This window comes from Drosophila sechellia, unplaced genomic scaffold (assembly GCF_004382195.2).
Source record: "Drosophila sechellia strain sech25 unplaced genomic scaffold, ASM438219v1 U_24, whole genome shotgun sequence".
Taxonomy (NCBI): domain Eukaryota; kingdom Metazoa; phylum Arthropoda; class Insecta; order Diptera; family Drosophilidae; genus Drosophila; species Drosophila sechellia.
Window position 1 is genome coordinate 1 of NW_022611182.1, and position 16,394 is coordinate 16,394.

General features: G+C 39.6%; 1 non-coding gene and 2 pseudogenes across 1 annotated transcript; all 3 read right to left on the reverse strand.

Annotated features, from left to right (window-relative positions):
- On the reverse strand, positions 1-3,216 carry LOC116802878 (annotated as a pseudogene; the record flags this gene model as incomplete).
- Positions 3,217-3,610: 394 nt separating this feature from the next.
- Positions 3,611-3,788, reverse strand: LOC116802881 (annotated as a pseudogene).
- A 686-nt stretch (positions 3,789-4,474) lies between these two features.
- Positions 4,475-6,470, reverse strand: LOC116802874. Its single transcript, XR_004363223.1, has one exon. It is a non-coding gene; the product is annotated as a small subunit ribosomal RNA (ribosomal RNA).
- Between the last annotated feature and the right edge of the window lie 9,924 nt (positions 6,471-16,394).

Sequence of the window (16,394 nt, forward strand, 5' to 3'; positions counted from 1 at the left end):
GAGATCAAGTCAGCATTTGCCCTTTTGCTCTATGTGTGGTTTCTGTCCGCACTGAGCTGGCCTTGGGACACCTCCGTTATTTTGAGAGTGTACCGCCCCAGTCAAAACTCCCTTACCTGGCAATGTCCTTGAATTGGATCATACCTGAGTAATTGGATTATACCAAATTTCAAATCAAAAATACATAAATGCATCTTTTATTAAAGAATTTGTTTGCGATTATATAACAAACTCGTGATCTTGATCAAGAAGCTTGCATCAAAAACCCAATACCATAAATATAATAAATATATCCGTATAATGGCTAGGAAATGATACACGTTCCATTTAATCAAGTAAGTAAGGAAACAATAAGATAGTGGTATTTTCATTGACGATACCAAACCGAGGTCTAATATCTCCCACTTATTCTACACCTCTTATGTCTCCTTACACTGCCAGATTAGAGTCAAGCTCAAAAGGGTCTTCTTTCCCCGCTAATTATTCAAGCCCGTTCCCTTGGCTGTGGTTTCGCTATGATAGTAGATAGGACAGTAGGAAATCTCGTTAATCCATTCATGCGCGTCACTAATTAGATGACGAGGCATTTGGGCTACCTGCGCTTACTTGAATTTCTTCACTTCTTCACTTTGACATTCAGAGCACTGGGCAGAAATCACATTGTGTCAACACCCGCTAGGGCCATCACAATGCTTTGTTTTTAATTAGACAGTCGGATTCCCCAAGTCCGTGCCATTTCTGAATTGATTGTTAATTGAATCGTTATAATTGATAAGAACTAATTGGTTTAACCCAAATAGTATTCTTAAAAATTTTAGCCAAGCAAAAGTTCCACAATTGGCTACGTAACTAAACTATCCGGGGAACAAGTAACTAACATAAATGCTAGAAACTCATATTTACCCAGAACGAGCACATAAACCATGTTATTGTTTCCCAATCAAGCCCGACTATCTCAATCTTCAGAGCCAATCCTTATCCCGAAGTTACGGATCTAATTTGCCGACTTCCCTACCTACATTATTCTATCGACTAGAGACTCTTCACCTTGGAGACCAGCTGCGGATATTGGTACGGCCTGTTGAGAAGTTTGCGTGTCCCCACCATAAATTTTCAAGGTCCGAGGAGAAAATATCGACACAACAGTATATGTCATGCTCTTCTAGCCCATCTACCATATCTCTCTGCGAAAAGACTTCCATGGTAGTACGGCTATAAAACAGAAAGAAAACTCTTCCGATATCTCTCGACGGCTTCTTTATGGTCGTTCCTGTTGCCAGGATGAGCACGAGGCCCATATTTAATAACAAACGGATACTCAACAGGTTACGGAATTGGAACCGTATTCCCTTTCGTTCAAAATTATTCAAGTGTATTATATTCGCTTTGTTTATATAGTTAGGCATTTTTTGTTTTACTTGAAAATTTTCGGCTTTCGCCTTGAACTTAGGACCGACTAACTCGTGATCAACCACTGTTCACACGAAAACCCTTCTCCACTTCAGTCCTCCAAGGTCTCATTCGATTATTTGCTACTACCACCAAGATCTGTACCAATGGCAGCTCCATGCAGGCTTACGCCAAACACTTCTACGCATACCATTGTACCTTCCTACTCACTAAAGTTTCAAAATTTATATCACAAGTAATATAAATCATCTACTTTAGCGGTAATGTATAGGTATACAACTTAAGCGCCATCCATTTTAAGGGCTAGTTGCTTCGGCAGGTGAGTTGTTACACACTCCTTAGCGGATTTCGACTTCCATGATCACCGTCCTGCTGTTTTAAGCAACCAACGCCTTTCATGGTATCTGCATGAGTTGTTAATTTGGGCACCGTAACATTACGTTTGGTTCATCCCACAGCCCAGTTCTGCTTACCAAAAGTGGCCCACTGGGCACATTATATCATAACCTTGAACTTCATATCAAGAAAGTTAAGGTTCTTACCCATTTAAAGTTTGAGAATAGGTTAAGATCGTTTCGACCCTAAGGCCTCTAATCATTCGCTTTACCAGATAAGATTATTTTATATAATATTAAAATGCACCAGCTATCCTGAGGGAAACTTCGGAAGGAACCAGCTACTAGATGGTTCGATTGGTCTTTCGCCCCTATACTCAATTCTGACAATCGATTTGCACGTCAGAACTGTTTCGGTCTTCCATCAGGGTTTCCCCTGACTTCAACCTGATCAAGTATAGTTCACCATCTTTCGGGTCACAGCATATATGCTCAAGGTACGTTCCAGTTAGAGGCATAAATAATATAAATATACATTATACATAACTATATAGAACGCCCCGGGATTGTGTTAATTAGCTATAAATAGCTAAAAAAACTAATCCCATTATTAGTCAAGTTAATTACGCTATTAGGTTTACATCCCAATAACTTGCACATATGTTAGACTCCTTGGTCCGTGTTTCAAGACGGGTCCCGAAGGTATCCTGAATCTTTCGCATTGTTAATCATACAAGAGCATATAATAAACACAAAAATCAATGATAATTATGCCATTATATAATTCCGAAAATTAACGCTCTGTAATAATATAAATCTATCAGCACTTTATCAAATTAATAACATTTATTCTGTGTTAAAATGCAAGCAATTTAATTGGAATAAACTATAAGTTATATTTTATGATAAATTTGGGATATGCTAATAGATTACAATGTCCTTATATGGAAAAAATGCACATTATTCTTAATAATATTATTTAAATATTACAATTTTAATGATGAATTTTCCATAACGGATATTCAGGTTCATCGGGCTTAACCTCTAAGCAGTTTCACGTACTGTTTAACTCTCTATTCAGAGTTCTTTTCAACTTTCCCTCACGGTACTTGTTTACTATCGGTCTCATGGTTATATTTAGTTTTAGATGGAGTTTACCACCCACTTAGTGCTGCACTATCAAGCAACACGACTCTTTGGAAACATCATCTAGCAATCATTAACGTTATACGGGCCTGGCACCCTCTATGGGTAAATGGCCTCATTTAAGAAGGACTTAAATCATTAATTTCTCATACTAGAATATTGACGCTCCATACACTGCATCTCACATTTGCCATATAGACAAAGTGACTTAGTGCTGAACTGTTTTCTTTTCGCTCGCCGCTACTAAGAAAATCCTTGTTAGTTTCTTTTCCTCCCTAATTAATATGCTTAAATTCAGGGGGTAGTCCCATATGAGTTGAGGTTGTATATATAACTATATTTTGCCATAAATTCTTTATATATAAATGATAAAACAATCAATTAAATTCGTTATAAATAGTTCCAATAGTTCTTGTAAGCAAAGTCATTTTTATCCATTTAACGAACCAACGAAGAATAATAACAAAACCAAGATTTTTCTTTTTCCGAATCATTAATAAGAGACAATTCTAGATGAAAAATATTTCAATTTTTTATGCTAGACATTTCTCAGTATTATTTGATTGAAAAAGAAAATATTTCTCTTCGTTTTTCACATTCAAATGTGAGATAATGTTTTTCATTTCTTTTTTAATATTATGAATAAAATCATTATTTAATCCAATAATATACCATATGCTTATAAAAAATTTATAAACAACTTAATTAGCATAGTCTTACAACCCTCAACCATATGTAGTCAAGCAGCACTATAAAATTAATTAAAGTACATAACAGCATGGACTGCGATATGCGTTCAAAATGTCGATGTTCATGTGTCCTGCAGTTCACACGATGACGCACAGTTTGCTGCGTTCTTCATCGACCCATGAGCCGAGTGATCCACCGCTTAGAGTTTTATAATTCAATTTTATATAATGTCAATATTGTTTTTATTGAAAGAAATTAAAAATACACCATTTTACTGGCATATATCAATTCTTCAATAAATTTATTTTTATACCTAAAATAAATGTTGCGAAATGTCTTAGTTTCATATAAGCATTATGTATCATAATAATCTGGTTATGGTTTGCTATTTTGGGTGACACATACTGCAAAATTTATATAAAACATTAACCTGATGGATGACAGGTACAAACATTGTATATTTTAGGTTGTTGCATTAGCCAACGTATGCTCATAACATAGATGAACAATACATATTCGCAACGCGTGTATATTATGGTCCATATACACACACACTTATTTTGATTACCACACATTCAAAATTATTTTTATTTTAATTCGACTTCTACTTTCGAATTTAGTTTAGTTTCTTCGATTTCCATTTTCGAGAATTTGTTTTTATAGGAAACGCCGTTGTTGTAGTAAGTACTGCCACAAATACGCACAGCAACATTAATAATGTTAAAGTCTTTTTATGAGGTTGCCAAGCCCCACATATAAAATAAAAGCCATCTTCATTTTATTTTGACTTTAACTTTTGATTCCGTGGAATCATTTTGTAATATTTTTATTTTGGTAAATTGTATTTATTTGTATTATAACAAATATTTATTAACGATAAGGATATTATACAATAATGATCCTTCCGCAGGTTCACCTACGGAAACCTTGTTACGACTTTTACTTCCTCTAAATAATCAAGTTCGGTCAACTTTTGCGAAACAACCGTAACACGCAAGGCGTCACAGTGATCACGTCCGGAGACCTCACTAAATAATTCAATCGGTAGTAGCGACGGGCGGTGTGTACAAAGGGCAGGGACGTAATCAATGCGAGTTAATGACTCACACTTACTGGGAATTCCAAGTTCATGTGAACAGTTTCAGTTCACAATCCCAAGCATGAAAGTGGTTCAGCGGTTTACCCGGACCTCTCGGTCTAGGAAATACACGTTGATACTTTCATTGTAGCGCGCGTGCAGCCCAGGACATCTAAGGGCATCACAGACCTGTTATTGCTCAATCTCATTATTGCTAGACGCAATTTGTCCATTTAAGAAGCTAGTGTCCTTATAATGGGACAAACCAACAGGTACGGCTCCACTTACATAAACACATTCAAACACAATAAACATTTTACTGCCACCATGAATGAAGGCTAACATAAGCTTCAGCACCATAATCCTGAAGATATCTATTTAATATATTTGAGTCTCGTTCGTTATCGGAATTAACCAGACAAATCACTCCACGAACTAAGAACGGCCATGCACCACCACCCATAGATTCGAGAAAGAGCTATCAATCTGTCTTACACACTTATGTTCGGACCTGGTAAGTTTTCCCGTGTTGAGTCAAATTAAGCCGCAGGCTCCACTCCTGGTGGTGCCCTTCCGTCAATTCCTTTAAGTTTCAGCTTTGCAACCATACTTCCCCCGGAGCCCAAAAGCTTTGGTTTCCCGGGAAGCGACTGAGAGAGCCATAAAAGTAGCTACACCCAATTGCTAGCTGGCATCGTTTATGGTTAGAACTAGGGCGGTATCTGATCGCCTTCGAACCTCTAACTTTCGTTCTTGATTAATGAAAACATCTTTGGCAAATGCTTTCGCTTAAGTTAGTCTTACGACGGTCCAAGAATTTCACCTCTCGCGTCGTAATACTAATGCCCCCAAACTGCTTCTATTAATCATTACCTCTTGATCTGAAAACCAATGAAAGCAGAACAGAGGTCTTATTTCATTATCCCATGCACAGAATATTCAGGCATTTGAAGCCTGCTTTAAGCACTCTAATTTGTTCAAAGTAATAGTACCGGCCCACAATAACACTCGTTTAAGAGCACTAGTGCAGGTTTTTAAATAGGAGGAACATATGAAAAAATACAAGTATTTAATCACATATAAGAACTCCACCGGTAATACGCTTACATACATAAAGGTATAGTACTAACCACAATTGTAAGTTGTACTACCCGTATGAAGCACAAGTTCAACTACGAACGTTTTAACCGCAACAACTTTAATATACGCTATTGGAGCTGGAATTACCGCGGCTGCTGGCACCAGACTTGCCCTCCAATTGGTCCTTGTTAAAGGATTTAAAGTGTACTCATTCCAATTACAGGGCCTCGGATATGAGTCCTGTATTGTTATTTTTCGTCACTACCTCCCCGAGCTGGGAGTGGGTAATTTACGCGCCTGCTGCCTTCCTTAGATGTGGTAGCCGTTTCTCAGGCTCCCTCTCCGGAATCGAACCCTGATTCCCCGTTACCCGTTGCAACCATGGTAGTCCTAGATACTACCATCAAAAGTTGATAGGGCAGACATTTGAAAGATCTGTCGTCGGTACAAGACCATACGATCTGCATGTTATCTAGAGTTCAACCAATATAACGATCTTGCGATCGCTTGGTTTTAGCCTAATAAAAGCACATGTCCCATAAGGTTCATGTTTTAATTGCATGTATTAGCTCTAGAATTACCACAGTTATCCAAGTAACTGTTAACGATCTAAGGAACCATAACTGATATAATGAGCCTTTTGCGGTTTCACTTTTAATTCGTGTGTACTTAGACATGCATGGCTTAATCTTTGAGACAAGCATATAACTACTGGCAGGATCAACCAGAATAATGTTTTTCCTTCATATTCCATTCATATTTTTTGAATCGAAATAAGCAATATAATAGATATATAGATTTTTCACTTTATATAATTCCATGATTTTTATTATATTGAATAAAATTCAATATTTCGCCTTTGGGTAAAATTTTAAATATATAAATATAAGTAAAAAATCTATTCGATTACGGCCATTTTTATATAGCATTCGTAATCCATATTTTCATTTTTAATTTATACTTGTTTTACCAATATAACAAGAATTTCATATAATTATTGTAATATATATGTTTCTATAATTTTATCTTTTTATATATACATATTTCATTATAAAATATCATTTTATTTCCAACATACATAATTATTGTATCCACACATGTACAATTTTTGTTTAACCAATATAAATATTAAGTTAAATCATTTGCATTTTGAAGATAAATTTAAAATTTATCTCTTTTCATATATCTCTCTGGTAATATATAACATAAAACCAAGCGCATATGATAATATTTCCACATTTAATATATAATTTTATATTTCTTTCATAAGAATCCATATTTGTATTATACCGTAACGATATAATAATCCAACTATACGGCAGGTAATAAATTAATATTTGCCTGCCTCCAAAAATTAACGATAATATATGGAAACGATTTGTTATTCTATATATAATAGAAACTTGACTTTTGTTTCAACGATATTATCTAAAAAGCGTATATTCCTATTATCCGCGGAGCCAAGTCCCGTGTTCTATAGAACTGAGAAACAAATTTGTACGGATAATAATATACTTTATTTTATGTAACCAATATAAACATAATCCGAAATAAATATTTCGAATAATGCGGGAGGTCGGCAACCACTGCCTACCTATAGTAGTTTTTGAACCCGCTGTCCTCAAAGCGGGTATTTTCAATTCCGTTTGCCACCCAACATACGGTCTATTCTCTTATATATTAAGAGATTATAGGAACATTTCATTTTTTTTCCATTATTCATATATAATATGATTATTTTTTTTTTTATACATATAATAAATATTAATTTTTATATGTTTATTATTTAATTTACTCATATAATTGCCAAATTCATATGAATACATAAGTTTTGAACAATATGAGAGGTCGGCAACCACTGCCTACCTATAGTAGTTTTTGAACCCTCTGTCGTAATTCCGGTCGTTTACACTACTATACCCTCTCACTATAATGGCTTTTCTCTATAATACTAAGAGAATATGGGAATATCTCAGCATTTTTTCCCATATACATATAATAATTAACCATTTTCATATGTATATTATTTAATTTAATCATACAATTGCCAAAATCATATGAATACATAAGTTTTGAACAATATGAGAGGTCGGCAACCACTGCTACCTATAGTAGTTTTTGAACCCTCTGTCGTAATTCCGGTGGTTTACACTACTATACCCTCTCACTTAAATGGCTTTTCTCTATAATACTAAGAGAATATGGGAATATCTCTGCATTTTTTCCCATATACATATAATAATTAATCATTTTCGTATGTATATTATTTAATTTACTCATACAATTGCCAAAATCATATGAATACATAAGTTTTGAACAATATGAGAGGTCGGCAACCACTGCCTACCTATAGTAGTTTTTGAACCCTCTGTCGTAATTCCGGTCGTTTACACTACTATACCCTCTCACTTAAATGGCTTTTCTCTATAATACTAAGAGAATATGGGAATATCTCTGCATTTTTTCCCATATACATATAATAATTAACCATTTTCATATGTATATTATTTAATTTAATCATATAATTGCCAAAATCATATGAATACATAAGTTTTGAACAATATGAGAGGTCGGCAACCACTGCCTACCTATAGTAGTTTTTGAACCCTCTGTCGTAATTCCGGTCGTTTACACTACTATACCCTCTCACTATAATGGATTTTCTCTATAATACTAAGAGAATGTGGGAATATTTCAGCATTTTTTCCCTTATACATATAATAATTAATCATTTTCATATGTATATTATTTAATTTACTCATATAATTGCCAAATTCATATGAATACATAAGTTTTGAACAATATGAGAGGTCGGCAACCACTGCCTACCTATAGTAGTTTTTGAACCCTCTGTCGTAATTCCGGTCGTTTACACTACTATACCCTCTCACTATAATGGATTTTCTCTATAATACTAAGAGAATGTGGGAATATTTCAGCATTTTTTCCCTTATACATATAATAATTAATCATTTTCATATGTATATTATTTAATTTACTCATACAATTGCCAAAATCATATGAATACATAAGTTTTGAACAATATGAGAGGTCGGCAACCACTGCCTACCTATAGTAGTTTTTGAACCCTCTGTCGTAATTCCGGTCGTTTACACTACTATACCCTCTCACTTAAATGGCTTTTCTCTATAATACTAAGAGAATATGGGAATATCTTAGCATTTTTTCCCATATACATATAATAATTAACCATTTTCATATGTATATTTTTTAATTTACTCATATAATTGCCAAAATCATATAAATACATAAGTTTGAACAATATCAGAGGTCGGCAACGGTCTTTCCTCTATAATACTAAGATAATATGGGAATATTTCATCATTTTTTCCCTTATACATATAATAATTAATCATTTTCATATGTATATTATTTAATTTACTCGTATAATTGTCAAAATCCTATGAACACATAAGAGAATACAATATGAGAGGTCGGCGCAACCATAATATAGTAGTTGATGACGAGGTGTTTGGCAACTTGACACAATCCATTAAAGTCTTTATATTAATTATATGAAAGGGACAATATCATATGCGTCACTAAATTGATGACGAGGTGTTTGGCAACTTGATACAATTCTTTAAAGTCTTTATATCAAAAATTATATGATAGGGACAATATCATATGCGTCACTAAATTGATGACGAGGTGTTTGGCAACTTGACACAATTCATTAGAGTCTGTATATTAATTATATGATAGGGACAATATCATATGCGTCACTAAATTGATGACGAGGTGTTTGGCAACTTGATACAATTCTTTAAAGTCTTTATATCAAAAATTATATAATAAGGACAATATCATATGCGTCACTAAATTGATGACGAGGTGTTTGGCAACTTGACACAATCCATTAAAGTCTTTATATTAATTATATGATAGGGACAATATCATATGCGTCACTAAATTGATGACGAGGTGTTTGGCAACTTGATACAATTCTTTAAAGTCTATATATCAAAAATTATATGATAGGGACAATATCATATGCGTCACTAAATTGATGACGAGGTGTTTGGCAACTTGACACAATTCATTAAAGTCTGTATATTAATTATATGATAGGGACAATATCATATGCGTCACTAAATTGATGACGAGGTGTTTGGCAACTTGATACAATTCTTTAAAGTCTTTATATCAAAAATTATATGATAAGGACAATATCATATGCGTCACTAAATTGATGACGAGGTGTTTGGCAACTTGACACAATCCATTAAAGTCTTTATATTAATTATATGATAGGGACAATATCATATGCGTCACTAAATTGATGACGAGGTGTTTGGCAACTTGATACAATTCTTTAAAGTCTTTATATCAAAAATTATATGATAAGGACAATATCATATGCGTCACTAAATTGATGACGAGGTGTTTGGCAACTTGACACAATTCATTAAAGTCTTTATATTAATTATATGATAGGGACAATATCATATGCGTCACTAAATTGATGACGAGGTGTTTGGCAACTTGACACAATCCATTAAAGTCTTTATATTAATTATATGATAGGGACAATATCATATGCGTCACTAAATTGATGACGAGGTGTTTGGCAACTTGATTCAATTCTTTAAAGTCTTTATATCAAAAATTATATGATAAGGACAATATCATATGCGTCACTAAATTGATGACGAGGTGTTTGGCAACTTGACACAATTCATTAAAGTCTGTATATTAATTATATGATAGGGACAATATCATATGCGTCACTAAATTGATCAGAGTCGCGATCGAACACTCGACGAGTGCAGACGTGCCTGCGGATCGACAGCAAATTGTTAGCAAATTGTTAGCAAATTGTTCACAGTTGTAAGTCCCGTTACTTGTGCCCAGCCACTTCGCGTCGCGTGATCTTGTCGCGCGTTTTGATTGGCCCAGCCAACGTACCTAACGGTAGTTCGCACTAACACCATCGCACACCCGAGTGTGCGTGTTATCAGCGCAAAAAACCCAGTGCTCGAAGCAGCGGTATAATTGCAAAGCAGCAGCCACGTGCTGCCTGGCTCACCGGCTTACGGTGCCCAGCTTCCCCCCCCCCCCCCCTCCTCACTCCTTATCAACTTTGGAGAAGATGGACTGGCAGGCCCCCCCGCGCACCCACAAGCTTGGAACAACACCACGCAAAAAGGCTCTGAGAACACGCAAGAGCAGCTCCAGCAGCGAGGGAAGCACCTCGCATACAGAGCCGGGCGAGATAAAGCGAAAACCGGCAAAGAAAGCACAGGGAGAGGAGCTGGAAGATAAGCCAAGCACTAGCGCAGCTCTGCGCAAGAAGCTCGCCAACAACGCCTTCGCTTTACTCTCGACCGAAGAAGACGAGTACGACCAAGAGAGCTCTGATGACGAACCCGGACCTAAAGACGATTCCAAGCCCAAGACCCCCGAGAAACCAAAGCCCACCCCGAAGACCATCAAGCCACCTCCGATTTTTATCCCCGATGTGACCAACATCTCGGCACTCGTCAAGATGATCACGACTCTTGTAGGCCCGAAGAACAATTTTACCTACAAGACCGTGAATGGCAACAACGTACGTGTCATGATGCCGGACAAAGAGTCCTATACAGCTCTGCGTCTCCAACTTGTGGCCCAAAACAAGAGGCATCGGACTTTCCAGCCGAAAGATGAACGTGCATACAAGGTTGTCATCAAAGGACTCCACCACTCCACCGATCGTGAGGAAATCATTGAAGACCTTCGCAGACAAGGGCACGCTGTTAGAGATCTGCACAATCCCATTGGCAGAAGAACTAAAGAACCGCTGGGAATATTCTTCGCCAACCTGGAGCCTTCCAGCAACAACAAAGACGTCTACCAAGTCAAGCGGATCTGCAGGTCGGTAGTAACCATTGAACCGCCGCAGAAGTTCAACGACGTGCCTCAATGCTTCAGGTGCCAAGGATTCGGTCATACACAGCGTTACTGCTTCCTGGAATACCGATGTGTAAAGTGTGGAGGCCCTCACGAATCGAGGGCATGTGAGAAGAGGGAGGACGACAAAGCGTGCTGCTTCCACTGCCAGGCGGACCATCCTGCGTCTTTCAAGGGATGCCCTGCATACAAAAGGGCCAAAGCACTCGCTGCTCCGAAAACAAGGCCCGTCGCTAATGCTAACAAGGCGCCGCCCGTGGCATCACCAAACGTCACCTCTGGCAGGAGCTACCGAGACGCCCTCAACGGAGTGCACGCAGCACCGCAGAATCCCACAACCCCAGTCCAAACCCAAACAGAAACCCCACACTCCGGTCAGATAGAAGCGATGTTCGCTCGCATGGAAGGAATGATGGAAAGGATGATGGAGCGCATGTTCACCCAGATGACACAGCTGGTGGCCACCATTCTCAACAGCAAGTCATGCAACTAAAGCTCCACCTAGTCGTCTGGAATGCGAACGGCCTGCAGAACAGCAAGGCCATAGTCGAGCACCATCTGAAGACCCACCAGATCGATATCCTACTCGTAGCCGAAACCCACTTCTCCCCCAGATCCCACTTTAATATCAGCGGATATGACCTCATCCATGCAGACCATCCTTCTGGCAGAGCACGCGGTGGAGCAGCCATCCTCATCAGGAGCGGTATTCAATACCTAGAGCTGCCCGCGTTTCAGCAAGACTGGGCACAATGTCCTGTCATCAGGATTGTCAGCCCGCAAGGAGATTTAGACATTGGAGCGGTCTACTTTCCCCCCAGATACCGCATAACAGCATCTCACCTCAGTGAGTTCTTCGAGCATTTTGGGCCCCGCTTCATAGCAGCTGGAGATTATAACGCCAAACATTCTTGGTGGGGATCGCGCGCCAACAACCCCAAAGGGAAAACTCTGTTTGGGTACCTGCAACGCCACCGACTGGACTGCCACTCCACTGGCGAGCCCACTCACTGGCCAACGAATCCCCTCAAGACTCCAGACCTACTGGACTTTGCTGTGTCGAAAGGCATAGGGCATGCGAAGATCAGCTGCACAACAAATGCTGATCTCCTGTCAGACCACTGTGCAATAAACGTGCTAATCAACACGCCAGTCCTCAGGAAAACCCCGCTCAGAAGGCTCACTGGAAAATATACCGACGCCGCCAAGTTCGCGTCCTGGATGCTCTCCACCGTCAATCCGAACCCCATCCTCAACACACCCAGGAACATTGATGAAGCTATCGGGAATCTCACCAGGCAGATGCAAAACGCTGCGGAATTCGCAAGCCCACCGCCACCAAAGACTGCGAGAACACCTAGCAGGGACCTCCACCTCTGGTCCCCGGAAATTGCGGCACTCGTGACTGAGAAGAGGCGTCTCAGGAGAGTTTGGTTCTTGACGCGCAATCCAAGAGACAAAACAGCGCTCAATCACGCCACAAAGGAGTTGAAGGACAAGATCTCCAGCCTACGCCAGGACTCCTTCCTCAGATTCCTCGAGGAACTCTCTCCCGGGGACCCAGACCACAATCTGTGGAACGTCACCCGCCACATTAAACGACCAGCCAAAAAGGTTTCCGCAGTGCGCAAAGCAGATGGATCCTGGTGCCTTTCGGATGCTGAAAGAGCAGAAGCTTTCGCCGAACACCTTTACAACGCCTTCTCTCCGTTCGACTGCTGCACTGCCGAAGAACATGCTGAAACAGCCCGGTTTCTCAATAGCCCAAGCTCTCCCGGTCCCCCGTTGGAACCAGTCGACCCTGAGGAAGTTGCGCAGGAGATTGCTCTACTGAAGAACAACAAATCTCCAGGCCTGGATCGTATAGATGCGGCGGCCCTAAAAATGCTCCCATCCCGCTGCACACAAATGCTGGCCAGCATTTACAACAGCTGCTTCCGGCTAGGGTACTTCCCGGAGGAGTGGAAAAGAGCAGAGGTTATTGTCCTCCTCAAGCCTGGTAAGCCTGAAGCCAATCTCGCCTCCTATCGTCCGATTAGTTTGCTGGCAATCCTCTCCAAAATACTCGAAAGAGTATTTTTGCGCAGAGTATTGCCAGTACTGGATGAGGCTGGTTTGATCCCCGATCACCAGTTTGGCTTCAGGCGCTCCCACGGAACACCAGAGCAATGCCACCGGCTAGTCGAACGGATCCTCGAGGCATTCGAGCAAAAGAAATACTGCTGCGCTGTAATGCTCGACGTGAAGCAGGCATTCGACAGAGTTTGGCATCCTGGACTCCTCCATAAACTCAAATCCTACCTCCCAAGCCCCCATTTTACCCTCCTCAAATCCTACACTGAGGGAAGAGCATTCCAAGTCAGATGCGGAAGTGCAATAAGCCTACCCAGAATGATCAGAGCTGGAGTTCCGCAAGGCAGTGTGCTCGGACCAATACTGTACACCCTTTACACCGCAGACCTTCCCATAATCCCCTCCAGGAACCTAACTATAGCGACTTATGCAGATGACACGGCTTTCCTCGCCTCCTCATCCGACCCACGAGAAGCCTCCGAAACAATCCAAAGGCAAATGGACGCGCTACATCCCTGGCTCAGCAGGTGGAACATCGTAGTGAACGCGGAAAAATCTACCCAAACAACATTTGCACTAAGGAGAGGAGACTGCCCACCGGTCACGCTAAACGGAGTCATCATTCCCAACGCACCCGCACCCAAGTACCTAGGACTTACCCTGGACCGCAGGCTCACTTGGCGTCCCCACATCGTCAGCAAACGCATACAGGCCGATGCGCGTCTGAGGCAGATGCATTGGCTTATTGGGAGAGGGTCCAAGCTAAGGCAGAACCACAAAATCCTGGTGTACAAGGCAATTCTCAAGCCCATCTGGACCTACGGGATACAGCTATGGGGCACGGCAAGCCACACGAATCGCCTGCGTATACAGCGGTTCCAGAATAGGTGCTTGAGAATTGCCTGTAATGCGCATCCCTACCACGAGAATGTCGCCATACATAGGGAACTTGGAATCCCACAAGTCGCTGATGAAATCTCCAGGCTCAGCGAGAGATACCTGAAAAGGCTCGAAAACCACCCTAACCACCTCGCCACCAACCTGTTAGACAATAGCCAAACAAGCAGACGTCTCATGAGGAGACACCCTCTCGATCTTCCACAACAATAGACAACACATATAAAACCCGCCACAAATACATGTACAATAGTATCCCTTAAGCTAATGTTCCCCCGCAAAACCATTTAATTATTGTCCACTAGGACAGATTTTAAATAAATAAACGCACGCTAAAAAAAAAAAAAAAAAAAAAAAAAAAAACTAAATTGATGACGAGGTGTTTGGCAACTTGATACAATTCTTTAAAGTCTTTATATCAAAAATTATATGATAGGGACAATATCATATGCGTCACTAAATTGATGACGAGGTGTTTGGCAACTTGACACAATTCATTAAAGTCTTTATATTAATTATATGATAGGGACAATATCATATGCGTCACTAAATTGATGACGAGGTGTTTGGCAACTTGACACAATCCATTAAAGTCTTTATATTAATTATATGATAGGGACAATATCATATGCGTCACTAAATTGATGACGAGGTGTTTGGCTACAGGAAAAAATCATTTATTTATCGAATCATCAAGCAAAGGATAAGCTTCAGTGGATCGCAGTATGGCAGCTGCTCAACCACTTACAACACCTTGCCTGTTACAAAAGTCGTTTACAATTGATTCTAGGCTTTGTCATTGTATTAAATAATGCTTTTATATGTAACTAGCGCGGCATCAGGTGATCGAAGATCCTCCTAATTTACTATGTTACAAATTACATTGGCATCACATCCATTGTCGTTTATAAAATAAATTATAAACTTTAAATGGTTTAGAAGCCATACAATGCAAATTGCCCCTTATTTATCATTGCAGTCCAGCACGGATACGACCTTAGAGGCGTTCAGGCATAATCCAACGGACGTAGCGTCATACCACTGTTCGCTCGAACAAGTATTGTGCCATTGGTCCGTACCTGCGGTTCCTCTCGTACTACGCAGGAATGCTGTCGCAACAACGTTTTGTCATTAGTAGGGTAAAACTAACCTGTCTCACGACGGTCTAAACCCAGCTCACGTTCCCTTGCATGGGTGAACAATCCAACGCTTGGTGAATTTTGCTTCACAATGATAGGAAGAGCCGACATCGAAGGATCAAAAAGCGACGTCGCTATGAACGCTTGGCCGCCACAAGCCAGTTATCCCTATGGTAACTTTTCTGACACCTCTTGTTAAAAACTCTTTAAACCAAAAGGATCGATAGGCCGAGCTTTTGCTGTCCCTGTGTGTACTGAACACCGAGATCAAGTCAGCATTTGCCCTTTTGCTCTATGTGTGGTTTCTGTCCGCACTGAGCTGGCCTTGGGACACCTCCGTTATTATTTGAGAGATGTACCGCCCCAGTCAAACTCCCTACCTGGCAATGTCCTTGAATTGGATCATACCTGAGTAATTGGAGTTATACCAAATTTTCAAATCAAAAATACATAAATGCATCGTTTTATTAAAGAATTTGTTTGCGATTATATAACAAACTCGTGATACTTTGATCAAGAAGCTTGCATCAAAACCCAATACCATAAGATATAATAAATATATCCGTATAATGGCTAGGAAATGATACACGTTCCATTTAATCAAGTAAGTAAGGAAACAATAAGAGTAGTGGT